The sequence below is a fragment of the Lolium perenne genome, chromosome 1 (genome assembly GCF_019359855.2).
Source record: "Lolium perenne isolate Kyuss_39 chromosome 1, Kyuss_2.0, whole genome shotgun sequence".
NCBI classification, from domain to species: Eukaryota; Viridiplantae; Streptophyta; class Magnoliopsida; order Poales; family Poaceae; genus Lolium; species Lolium perenne.
Genome location: NC_067244.2, coordinates 11381051 through 11393796, shown reverse-complemented (window position 1 = coordinate 11393796; position 12746 = coordinate 11381051).

Sequence of the window (12746 nt, the reverse complement as noted above, 5' to 3'; positions counted from 1 at the left end):
TCTCTTATATGAATTACTTGGAGATTTAAATCATTTGTAGAATTATTAAATGGTATGAGGTGGTCTACCTCATTTAAATAATTTTCTCAAATGATGATAATGAATGTTTGACTTAGGTCAATATAAATTCATACATGATTGTTTGAGAAATTAAATCTTAAGAAGATTTCAATGAGAGGAAATTATCTCTCAAGAACCCTATGGAAACTATCATTTACATATTAAATAAAAGGAAATTATTTCTATAACACTAAGTAAGAAACCCTAGATTAATTTTAAGTAGCAATGCTAAGTAATGATGCTAGATCATTTGGAGTGAGCCATTAAGGCTAATTAAGGTTACTTAAGTATTGTTTGGTGATTGTATCCTCGTATTCGTGTATAGACGCTAGTGCCGGAGAATACCAGGAAGAGGAAGGATTCTACCCAGAAGAAGAAGAGCACTTTGACCACCTCAACAACCAAGGAAAGCTAACACCGATGCAAGCTAGACTACTGCAAGTTATAATGTTGCAAGCTAATATTCTTCCAAAGTGCAAAGCCCTTTGGGGCAAGGCACCATGATTCTTACCTTTCTTACCATAAGCCTATCCCAAGTTTCTACCTTACAAGTTTTTACTTGTTTATTCAAAGAGTTGCTTTTATAGTTAACTTTGGTCAAAGTGAAAGAAGGTTACTAGAGTAGTAAATATAGTCTCAAGCTAGCCAAGCAAGATTAGCACCCCTCATGATTAGTGCTAGTGCTAAATATTAAAACTTGACTACTCTAGATGGGAACATGTGACTCTGAAACAAGTTTGAAACCTTGGAATGATGAAGTCATTTCATTGAATGATTTTTGAAGGTGAATATGACCAAGAGAAGATGGTGATTTTTGATATAAAACTGATATTGGTTTGAATGCGATACCTTTCCAATATTGAGTACCCCGACAATACCTGATTATGGGTAGGGCTTAACTGGAAGTTTATGCATCTTAGTATGGGTTCCCTCTGAACACACATCATAGGGGTTATGCCGAGGCTGCCTCCGTTGTTGAGAAATGATGTGAATTGAGGTGAATTGTTCGGCCAAGCCCTGTGCAGTTCCCAGGTTGACAGTTGGTCTTCACTGGGAGGCCAAACTCATGGGGAGAGGTGCTCATACTAGGATTTGTAAGTGAAAGGTTCTGGTTGATGATCCGCGTACTGTGTTACGATGATTCGGGGTTATCCCGACGGATGAAATCAAATGTTGTGGCACAAGTGTGCAACCTCTGCAAAGTGTAAATCTATTCGAATAGCCGCGTCCACGGTTACGGACGGTTGGAAAGGCCATACAGTTTCCGGTGTCAGATTTTTGAAAATGATGGTGAAATGAATGGTGAATTTGTGACTTGACTTTGAATCACAACAATGTTGTGGGAATGACACTAATGTTCCCACTTGAGTTAGTCTAGCACTTGAATAAGTCTTTTCTCAAATACTTGTGAACTAAAATTGGCTTTATACAAATAAACTAGAGCTTAGTACCCCCTTAATAGAATTGTTAGTACTTACATTAGTATTAGTTTGCGAGTACTTTAAAGTACTCATGGTTGTGTCCCTGGCTATTCAAATGGCCAGACTATGAAGAGGAGCAGAACTATCAAGATGACGGCAACCAAGATGTCTACGACAACTAGGGAATCTTCTGACGTCAGACGTTGGCCTGTGGATTAGATAGTCCACTACTACTACTACGCTTCCGCTATGTATTTGTGATGTGTGTTGAAACAATAGTTCAACTATTATTGTAATATTGGATCAGGTGATCTATTTGTAAGACGACTATGATATGTAATAAATGATGACTATGATATTCAGCTATTATGCCTCGCAATAACAATATTCCTGGGATTGCGATGAATGACATAATAGGCATCTGGACTTAAAAATCCGGGTGTTGACACTGGCCGGCAATGGCTGTTCACAAATCTGCGTCGTTTTCGGAAAGGTTTAGCCAGTTCAGATGCTTGCCCTTTTTGTGCAATGTCCGAGTCGTCGGAGCACCTGTTCCTCCATTGCAGGTTCATTCAACAGTTCTGGGCTGCCATCCCATCGCTTCATCAAGATGTCTCTGGATGCTTCTCTATTCAGGAGTTGTGGGACGGAGCTCAAGTATGCAAGGTTCGCTCAACTGTTCTAATTGCTTCCCTCTGGAACATTTGGAAAAGAAGAAACGCCAAGGTCTTCGACAATACAGACCAACCGACCGCCCACGTCTTCAGCAGATGTGCTGCTGACCTTTCTCTTTGGTCACACCGCTGCGGAAATGAAAGTCAAAAAGCCATTCTCCTTGACTGGAGTGTAAGATTTCCCAATCTGGCTGCCTCTATATAGTGTGCCAGTTTTTTTCTGTTTCTGTACATGATTCTGTACAGTGTAGCTTATGTTAGTTCTACCTGTTCTTTCTTCTTTGGGCTTCAGGCTTTTTCTTCTCTGTATTTCGGTTTTTGACTATGAAAATTTAAAAAGGTTCAGGCAGGCTTTTGCCCGCCGTAGTTGCCCTCAAAAAACCTTGCATCTCCAAGAAGGGCATACGCTCAACCGCTGATGCAGTTTAACCCTATGATGATGGTTGTCGCAACACCACTCGACGAGATATGAACATTACATTTAGGGAGATCCTAGTCTCCATTCCCCCGAGTAAGATGCAGCACACCCATGGGACCTTTGTCAGAGGCCTTTTGAACACTGTAAGTGTTACGTGCACTTCCTTCCTCCCTGTATGTTTTGGACTTGAATAGAATGGCCTGCAGGTGAAGCTCTGCAATCTGATGGATACTCAACTCAACTGATGCCCTACATTTCTTATCATATTGTTGCTTTCGATTTCTATTGGAATTGCAGGATGTTTTTGAGGTCCTGGGCAAGGATTATAATGGTTTTATCTCCCCTGCTGAGGTGGCTTAGCTTATTCTGATTAATTTCCAAGCTTATTCTGAGGCAATGCTGACTTTCATCTTGTCCATGTAATGATTTGTATGTAGAAATAGTAGAAATGTTTTGTTTGGGAAACAAACTGAGATACAAATTCAGAGAAGTCCAAGCTTCTTCCTTGTCTAGTATTCATGTGCTTATCTAATACACATGTACTTTTTTCGATAAAGGATGCTTTATTACTTTTGGGAAAGCAATTACATCCAGCCTCTGCATAACCAGGATGCGCACAACCGTTTATATGTCTCAAGTCAACAGATGGAATAAAAAGGCGAAATACATATCGGAGCGATGAATCATATGACGCCTAGGGTGTGGGTGGGGCTGCAATTCATAGACTGTGCTGCCACCCATGTAGGGAAAATGTATCCCTCGCCGTAGCCTCCAACCGTGTACAGATCTCCGTAAATAGGTCTCGGTTGTCCACTCGCTGAAGAGGTAACCACGAACGGAGAATACCTGTACATCTATAGATGACCTGCAAAATGGAACAATTTTTATCATTAAAAATCTTGTCATTTCTACATAGCCAAAGCGCCCAGATAACTGATAGCGCCCCCACCCTAAGGAGCAACTTAAACCTTGAATCTATACCATGAAGCCAATTGCCAAAGACATTGGCTACACTAGTCGGAGGATACAGGCTAGACGCTACTTGGATGATCGACCATATAGATCTCGCAAATTGGCATTGGAAGAATAGGTGTTTAATTTCATCATGATGACAGAAAACACACCGTGTACTCCCATGCCAATTTCGCTTAACAAGATTATCTTTGGTGAGGATAAGTCCTCGACGAAGATACCATCCAAAAAAATTAATTTTTAATGGTAGTTTCATCGTCCAATTTTTTTATTAGTATCAATTGGTATATCAGAATGAAGGATCGCATTGTATAATGATTTTACTGAGAAAGTGCCATCTATATGTAGATTCCATCTAAATTCATCCGGTCCAGTCGATAGTTGTATATCTTCTAACCGGTGAATTAAGGAATTCCATGCCACTAGCCTTTGCCCAAGTAAGACTCGTCTGAACGTCACATTCGGAGGTGAGGTAGCCATTACCGTAGCAATGGTATCACCCTTGCGACGAACAATACTATACAAGGAAGGATACTGTTCACTTAAGGGTGCATTGTCTAACCAATTGTCTTCCCAGAACCGTATATGCGCTCCATTCTTAATCGAGAAAGTACCATGGCGAAAAAAGACATTTTTTATCGCCATGAGACCAGCCCAGAAGTGTGAATCCCCCGGTTTCCAAACCACTTGGGATAATGTCTTCGAGCCGATATATTTTCTCCGTAGAATAGTTTGCCAAATTCCATCTTCGGTAAGAAGCTTAAACAGCCATTTAACGAGGAGAGCTGAATTCTTGACCTCGGGTCTGTTATCACCAGATTTTGGCCAAATCAGGAAGTGGGCCGTGAGAGAGATGGGCTTGGAAGATCACACGTTGGAAGATCTCTGAAGCGGCCTTGCGCGAAGAATTTGGGCTAGACTGCCCATGTATCTTTAATTATGGTAGATTATATCTTAGATTGAAAGTTAGAGTTTTACCCGTGCACGGTTAGGTGCACGCCTAAATTAGAAAGTCCCCTGGACTATAAATATGTATCTAGGGTTTATGGAATAAACAACAACCAACGTTCAACCAACCAAATCAATCTCGGCGCATCGCCAACTCCTTCATCTCGAGGGTTTCTATCGGTAAGCAACATGCTGCCTAGATCGCATCTCGCGATCTAGACAGCACAAGCTCCACGTTGTTCATGCGTTGCTCGTGCTGAAGCCTTTTTGATGGCGAGCAACGTAGTTATCATAGATGTGTTAGGGTTAGCATAGTTCTTCGCGTAGACATGCTATCGTAGTGCAACCCTTGCATATCTAGCCGCCCTCACACCTATCTCAGGTGTGGGGGCGGCACCCCGCTTGATCGTTATTTGGTAGATCTGATCCGTTACGATTGCTCCTTGTTCATCAAGGATTAGTTTAATATCTGCAATAGTTAGGCCTTACAAGGGGCTGGAGGATCCAGCGGCACGTAGGGTGTCGTTCGTTAGTCCTAGACAGGATGTTCCGGGGATCAACCTCGTGTTGGTTTTTAGGCCTTGTCTAGGATCGACTTATGATCACCGTGCGTGGCCGCGAGGCCCAATCCTGAGTAGGATGTTCCGATTATGCGGTGAAAACCCTAAATCGTCGTAGATCTAATTAGCTTTATCTTGATCAAGCAGGACCACCATATATTCGTGCACCCCGTACGAATCATGGGTGGATCGGCTCCTTGAGCCGATTCACAGGATAACCTGAGAGCCGATCGAGGCTCGTATTTAACGTTTACGTGTATGCCATGCAGGAAACTAAGCGAGGCATCTCCATCACCTTCCTGACCAGGTATAGGTCAGGTGGCACGCCCTTGCAATCAGCATCGGACGTGTGACCAGAAGGCTTTGCGGGCCATCGCTCGGAGGGACCTCGGCCAGCCGCAGCCCTAGGTTGTTCCCGGCTCTACGGTGTTGCCCGTCGCTGCCCGCCGGTGGGTTTCTGACCGCAACACATTCTGGCACGCCCGGTGGGACAAGCTTCTACATCGACCACATCGCCATCTACATCTGAGATGGCAGACGGCACGCCAGTCACGTACGAGGACCTGACCGATGAGCTCAAGAAGAAGTATGACGAGATTAAGGTCATCCTCGAGGCCGACCTCATCGGCTCTTTCCACAGAACCCGTTCCCATGGCATCAGGTGGAAGGGGTTCTCGCCTAATGGTGCACTAGATGGGGTAGACCTCTCTGCCCCATCAGAAGAACGCACCAGGTCCCTGCGGCAGGAGATCAACTACCTGGTGGCCCACTCGCTACACCGCCACTCTGAGAACCTGGTCAACACGTTGGAGCGTGTCGCTCTTCGCGTGATCCAGGAGATCATGAGGCACCAGTACTCGCCGTCAGGACCGGCTCTCGGGATGCATCAAGGAGAGTTGCCACTCCAGTCCCGTCCACCGCTGCCATATGCGTTGGCAGCACCAGAAGCGCCGGCTTCACCGGCGTTCGTCGTCTACAAGATCGGTGGTGACCCTGGTGACTACCAGTTCTTGCCTGAGGCGCCGAAGGAGATCCCTCACGGGTACACGTGCACGTATGTGCCAGACGGTGGTAACTGGGCACTCACAAACCAGGCCACAGCATCAGGGACTCTTGGGAAGACAGGAGGTACGTCAGCGACAGAGCTTGAGAAGCAGACGTGGCTAACTAGGTATGCCACCCCGACGAACCTCCAGAGCTCAGCTCCTGCAGTTGGCTCAGAGCTGGAAAAGCAAACATGGTTGGCTAAGTACGCCACCCCGGCGAATCTTCAGCAGTTCAACTCCTACAGCCAAGACAATGATCGGATCGATACCATGCGAGAGACCAGTTCGGCATGGTGCCGAAAAGGAGGGCAATCGGCTATTCCAAGCCGTATCCTGACGACTACGAGATGATCCCGCTACCACCCAAATATCGGCTCCCTGATTTCTCCAAATTCAGTGGATCAGATGGTTCCAGCTCCATCGAGCACGTAGGCCGATATTTGGCACAACTAGGACCGGCTTCAGTGTCGGATCAACTACGCGTGAGGCTCTTTTCACAGTCCCTCACGGGATTGGCTTTCGGATGGTACACCTCGTTGCCACCGGACTCCATCCGGACTTGGAAGCAGTTGGAAGAGCAGTTCCATACGCAGTACCATTCAGAGGCTTCCGAGTCCGGCATTGCCGATCTAGCACAATTGCGTCAGAAGCGTGGGGAAACGGTGACAGAATACATCCAGCGCTTCAGGAATCTTAGGAACCGATGTTATTCGGTTCGTTTAACTGAAAAGGAAGCAGTCGAGTTGGCAGTAGCAGGCCTCGCGACACCGCTCAAGGACATGGCCTCCCAAGCAGACTATCCCTCAGTGGCGCACATGGTTCAGAAACTGTCGGCATATGAACAGCGCCACCCGGACCTGTACCAGGACAAATTCAAGCGTGCAGTAGTCCTGGTCAATACAGAGGAAGACGAAGTTCCTGCGGGAGACCAAGAGGTAGCAGTGGCTGAATGGGCTCGGGGAGGAACCCCCGTGTCCTGCAAATGGGTAAAGCCACCAGGCCCGCCCAGGGGATTTGATTTTGACGTGACCAAGACTGAGCAAATCTTCGACCTCCTGCTCAAGGAGAAGCAGTTGACGATTCCTGAAGGTCTCAAATTCCCCACGGCGCAAGAGCTGAACGGAAAGCCATACTGCAAATGGCATAACTCGCTCTCCCATGCCACCAACGACTGCAGGGTGTGGCGTCAGCACATCCAAGCGGCGATAGAGAAGGGACGACTGATTTTCAACCAGTACGCCATGAAGGTCGACACCCAGCCCTTCCCCGCCGTTAACATGGTAGAATGCACCTACCCTGAAGGTTGCCAGCCAGGATCCTCGTTCAGCATCAACATGGTAGGACCTGGGCACCACTCTGGCAAAGATGGAAACGAGGGCAGCTGCTCTCGTAGCAAGGACACAGAGGAAGCCGCTCCACGCGATCGGCTCCGTCAGGATGGCAAGCGCTACGTCACAGAGGGAGAAGTGAAGAACATCAGATATCAGCGACCCCTCTCTGATCACCTCCTCAACAAGTATGTGAGTCAGTATGATCGACGCCGACGATCCAGCGATGATGATGAAAGAGATCTTCTGGCTAGAGAAGCCAGAATACATCGTCGGCACGATCACAATGAGGAGGAGCACGAGCGCCGTGCCAAAGAAGAATCAAGGGAGCAAGATGACAACGACAGGCACTGGGACTGCCCCTTCTTCAGACACTGCTGGGATTCAGGAATGAGCCGATTGCCCACAATCGGCAATTGCCCAGAATGCAACCACAAGAAGAAGGAGGCAGCCAACGTGTCCGTGTTCAGGCGCTTAGGGCCTCTCCCGCCACAAAGCAAACGCGCTGAGTCCCCTCGGTGGGCAGATCTCGAGGATTCAGAAGACGAGGGACAAGAAGAAGAAGACAGGTACCACCGTCCTAGGTGGTGCCCTGATGGACTCAGCCGTTCCCAAAAGCGCAGGGTTCAGCGATTGCGCGGCCTGGAGGAAGCCGAAAGGTTATACTTGCATACGCTAAGGAAGGCACGACCTGATCTGGCTGTGAAAATTCAGCGAACCCTGGATGAAGAGGGTCGTCCACGGAAAATGGAGTGGCGCCCCAAGCAAAGGAAAGCCGATGATGAAACATCGGCTGGTACAAACATGGTGCTCGTCCTTCCGACGGAGCTTAGTGCTCCACGAGTCTACGACGCACTCAAGGTGGACGATAGCAGGCGCATCAAGTCAGAGGTTGGGCTGGTTTTATCCACCAGTCTGACCGAATAGCTGAAGCAAAGCGATGAGCAAATGTGGCAAGGCTGATCCTTGTGATCGGCCCCAAAAAATTTATGAAGGAGCATTACGGAACCTTTAGTCAGTGCTCCAATCAGTATGGAGGCCGATTCCAGCAATCGGCCAAAATTATCCTAATCACATGTTCTGCCTGTATGCGACGTCAATCTACTGGGCAGCGGCCACGTCGGCAGATGAAAGTCAGCACGAATCCTTGCGGAGCCGACGTGCAAGTGCAGTGCCCTGGTTAACTATAAAAGCCGATATCTGCAGTCACCTGGCAGATTCGGCTCGGGGGGCATATAGTCAGATGGACATGTGCAGTAAACATGTGTACAATGAAACATTGGGGGCCGATGGGAAAAATCGGCCAGTAAAAAAAAAAATTTTACAGCCGATGCAAGGGCATCGACTTTAGAATTGAGAAGCAGCCGATGCGCAGCCATCGACTCTAGTACGACCAAGACCCACTGGCTATGTGCTCAAAGTTCACGGCAACATCGACGTTCAGTGGAATGAAGCTGATCAACGAGCTGTGCATCGTCGCCGGCATTCTCGCCTTGATTAAGGCTCTGGGGGCAGCTAACTTGGCAGATGTTCTGTTTTGGGAGCCGATTGGAGTCGCATCGACTGACCCTGCATCGTGATCTTCTCTGAAGGCAGTTCAGGTGTTGCAAAGGAAAACTGCTAAAGCTACAGAGAGGAACCGAAAAAGGAGGCCGTCGGCTATACAGGTTTTGGACCGTCCTGTCGCTGCAAGAAAAGGAAAGGGACTCGATTCTCAAAATAGCCGATGAATAGTCATCGGCCAAGGGATTGCGAAAAATTATGGTAGGATATCAAATCGCAGCCTGAATTTGAGAAGTGCTTGACTGATGGGCTGATCGACATGTGAGTCCGGCTTCACGGGCGTCCAAACGAAAAGGAATCCGATACGTTGCTATCGGTCTTAGCATGACAGGCGGAAGGAATGGAATTGGATTAATGGAAAGATGAATTGAAAGAACAATTTTCATTAATTCAAAGGAGCGGCTTTACAGGAAAGAGCCGATGGCTCTCAAAAGAGGGATCTGGTGCCTAGTGCACTGCTACTACTAGTCCTATTCTAACTAGTCGTCGCTCTCCTCGTCATCACCGCCGTCGATGTCGTCGGCGCTGCTACCAGGAAGCTCCTCGTCGCTGCTGCCCCAGCCCTTGGCCGGAGCCTCATCTTCCTCGTCATCATCATCATCCTCGCTGTCCGCCCAGGAGCGGAAGCGCTTGGTCGGCGGATACCCGATGGAGGAGGAGGATTCATCCTCCTCATCTTCCTCCTCGTCATCATCATCGTCTTCGCTGTCCGCCCAAGCGCGGAATCGCTTGGCCGGTAGAAGCTTAGCGGGGGAAGAGGGGCCGCCCTCCTCTTTTTCTTCTTCTTCCTCTACTTCTTTCCCCTTCCCGTCGGGGGAGGTGGGGTTCGCCCAGGGATGGAGGTCGTCTTCACTTTCGCTTATCAGCTCCCCATCGATGAGGAACTTGAGGTCCTCTTCCCCATCGGTCGGAGGCATGTTGCCCTCTGGCGCGTGATCAGAGTTCCACTCCGGCTCGCTCGAAGAGAAGGATTGGAGGGAGAGGCCGGAGGAGACAGAGGAAGAGGAAGACATCGCTGCAGGGGAAGAAGGGTTTTGGGGTGCTGATAGCTGGAACAGAGGAAGGGGATGAAGAGGGCTAATCAATCGGCACGGCTAAATAATGAGAAGCCTGGTGGAAATTTAATGCCATTGCAGTTTCCGAGGAAGTGATGCCAAAGCTATCGAATTTTGCAGAGAAGCTGAAAAGACAGGGCATCATGATGAAGAATACTGCGACAGGTCTGCTCTGCCACGACATGACCTTTCGAAGGAAAAATAGAGTGGTTTTGAAATTATCATTGCCAAAACCAGGGGGGCATGTGTTATCACCAGATTTTGGCCAAATCAGGAAGTGGGCCGTGAGAGAGATGGGCTTGGAAGATCACACGTTGGAAGATCTCTGAAGCGGCCTTGCGCGAAGAATTTGGGCTAGACTGCCCATGTATCTTTAATTATGGTAGATTATATCTTAGATTGAAAGTTAGAGTTTTACCCGTGCATGGTTAGGTGCACGCCTAAATTAGAAAGTCCCCTGGACTATAAATATGTATCTAGGGTTTATGGAATAAACAACAACCAACGTTCAACCAACCAAATCAATCTCGGCGCATCACCAACTCCTTCATCTCGAGGGTTTCTATCGGTAAGCAACATGCTGCCTAGATCGCATCTCGCGATCTAGGCAGCACAAGCTCCACGTTGTTCATGCGTTGCTCGTGCTGAAGCCTTTTTGATGGCGAGCAACGTAGTTATCATAGATGTGTTAGGGTTAGCATAGTTCTTCGCGTAGACATGCTATCGTAGTGCAACCCTTGCATATCTAGCCGCCCTCACACCTATCTCAGGTGTGGGGGCGGCACCCCGCTTGATCGTTATTTGGTAGATCTGATCCGTTACGATTGCTCCTTGTTCATCAAGGATTAGTTTAATATCTGCAATAGTTAGGCCTTACAAGGGGCTGGAGGATCCAGCGGCACGTAGGGTGTCGTTCGTTAGTCCTAGACAGGATGTTCCGGGGATCAACCTCGTGTTGGTTTTTAGGCCTTGTCTAGGATCGACTTATGATCACCGTGCGTGGCCGCGAGGCCCAATCCTGAGTAGGATGTTCCGATTATGCGGTGAAAACCCTAAATCGTCGTAGATCTAATTAGCTTTATCTTGATCAAGCAGGACCACCATATATTCGTGCACCCCGTACGAATCATGGGTGGATCGGCTCCTTGAGCCGATTCACAGGATAACCTGAGAGCCAATCGAGGCTCGTATTTAACGTTTACGTGTATGCCATGCAGGAAACTAAGCGAGGCATCTCCATCACCTTCCTGACCAGGTATAGGTCAGGTGGCACGCCCTTGCAATCAGCATCGGACGTGTGACCAGAAGGCTTTGCGGGCCGTCGCTCGGAGGGACCTCGGCCAGCCGCAGCCCTAGGTTGTTCCCGGCTCTACGGTGTTGCCCGTCGCTGCCCGCCGGTGGGTTTCTGACCGCAACAGGGTCATGAACTCCAAGCATGCCTTGATCTTTGGGACTACAAACTATACTCCATTTAACCAGTCGATATTTCTTTTTCTCGTTGTCTCCTTGCCAAAAGAATCTGGATCGATAATAATCGAGTTGGTGCAGAATTCCTTTCGACAGAAGGAAGAATGATAACATATACAGTACCATATTTGTCAGTACTGAATTAATTAGTACCAATCTTCCTCCCAGGGACAACAATTTACCCTTTCAGCTACTAAGGCGTTTTTGTAATCTTTCTTCCATAATTTTTCATTCAGCAATTGTAAGTCTCCGATAATGAATCGGAATACCCAAGTAGCGAATAGGAAATTGACCTTGCCCACAACCAAACAGCTCTGTATATAGAGCCATATCATTTTGGGCATCACCGAAACAGAACAATTCACTTTTATGGAAATTGATTTTTAAACCCGACAACTGCTCGAAAGCCGCCAAAATTAATTTGAGATTACGAGCTTTTTCGAGATCATGATCCATAAAAAGAATTGTATCATCGGCATATTGAAGGATAGATAAACCCCCATCAACCAAATGTGGGATCACACCTTCAATCTGACCATTAGACTTGGCCCGCTCAATGAGTATAGCCAGCATATCCGCTACAATGTTAAATAACATTGATGATAACGGATCCCCTTGGCGTAACCCTTTTCGTGTCTGGAAATAGTGCCCGGTGTCATCATTAACCCGGATTGCCACACTACCTCCATACACAAAATCATTTATTAGAGCACGCCATTCAGGAGAAAATCCTTTCATCCTGAGTGTCTGCTGAAGGAAAGACCACTTGACCTTATCATATGCCTTTTCAAAATCTAATTTTAAAATAACCCCATGAAGTTTCTTAGTATGCATCTCATGTACCGTCTCATGCAAAACCGCCACTCCATCTAGGATATTCATTCCTTGCATGAAAGCGGTCTGTGAGGGCTGGACAACATGATCCGCAACTGTATTAAGTCTAATGGTGGCCACTTTCGTGAAAATTTTGAAACTTACGTTTAAAAGGCAGATAGGTCTATATTGTTGGATCCTTTCTGCCTCATTAACTTTCGGTAACAAAATTACTTCACCAAAATTTAGACGAAATAATTCTAGTTGTCCTGAGTGCAACAAAGTATCAAATCATCTTTCTAGACGCTATATTTTTATTGCGTCATATGCTATGTGTTGTTCTTGGAGCGTCTTTATTTTTATTTTTTTTTTGTTTTTTTTTGTAGCATATGGTTGGATCCCATCATATTTGTTTTGGAGA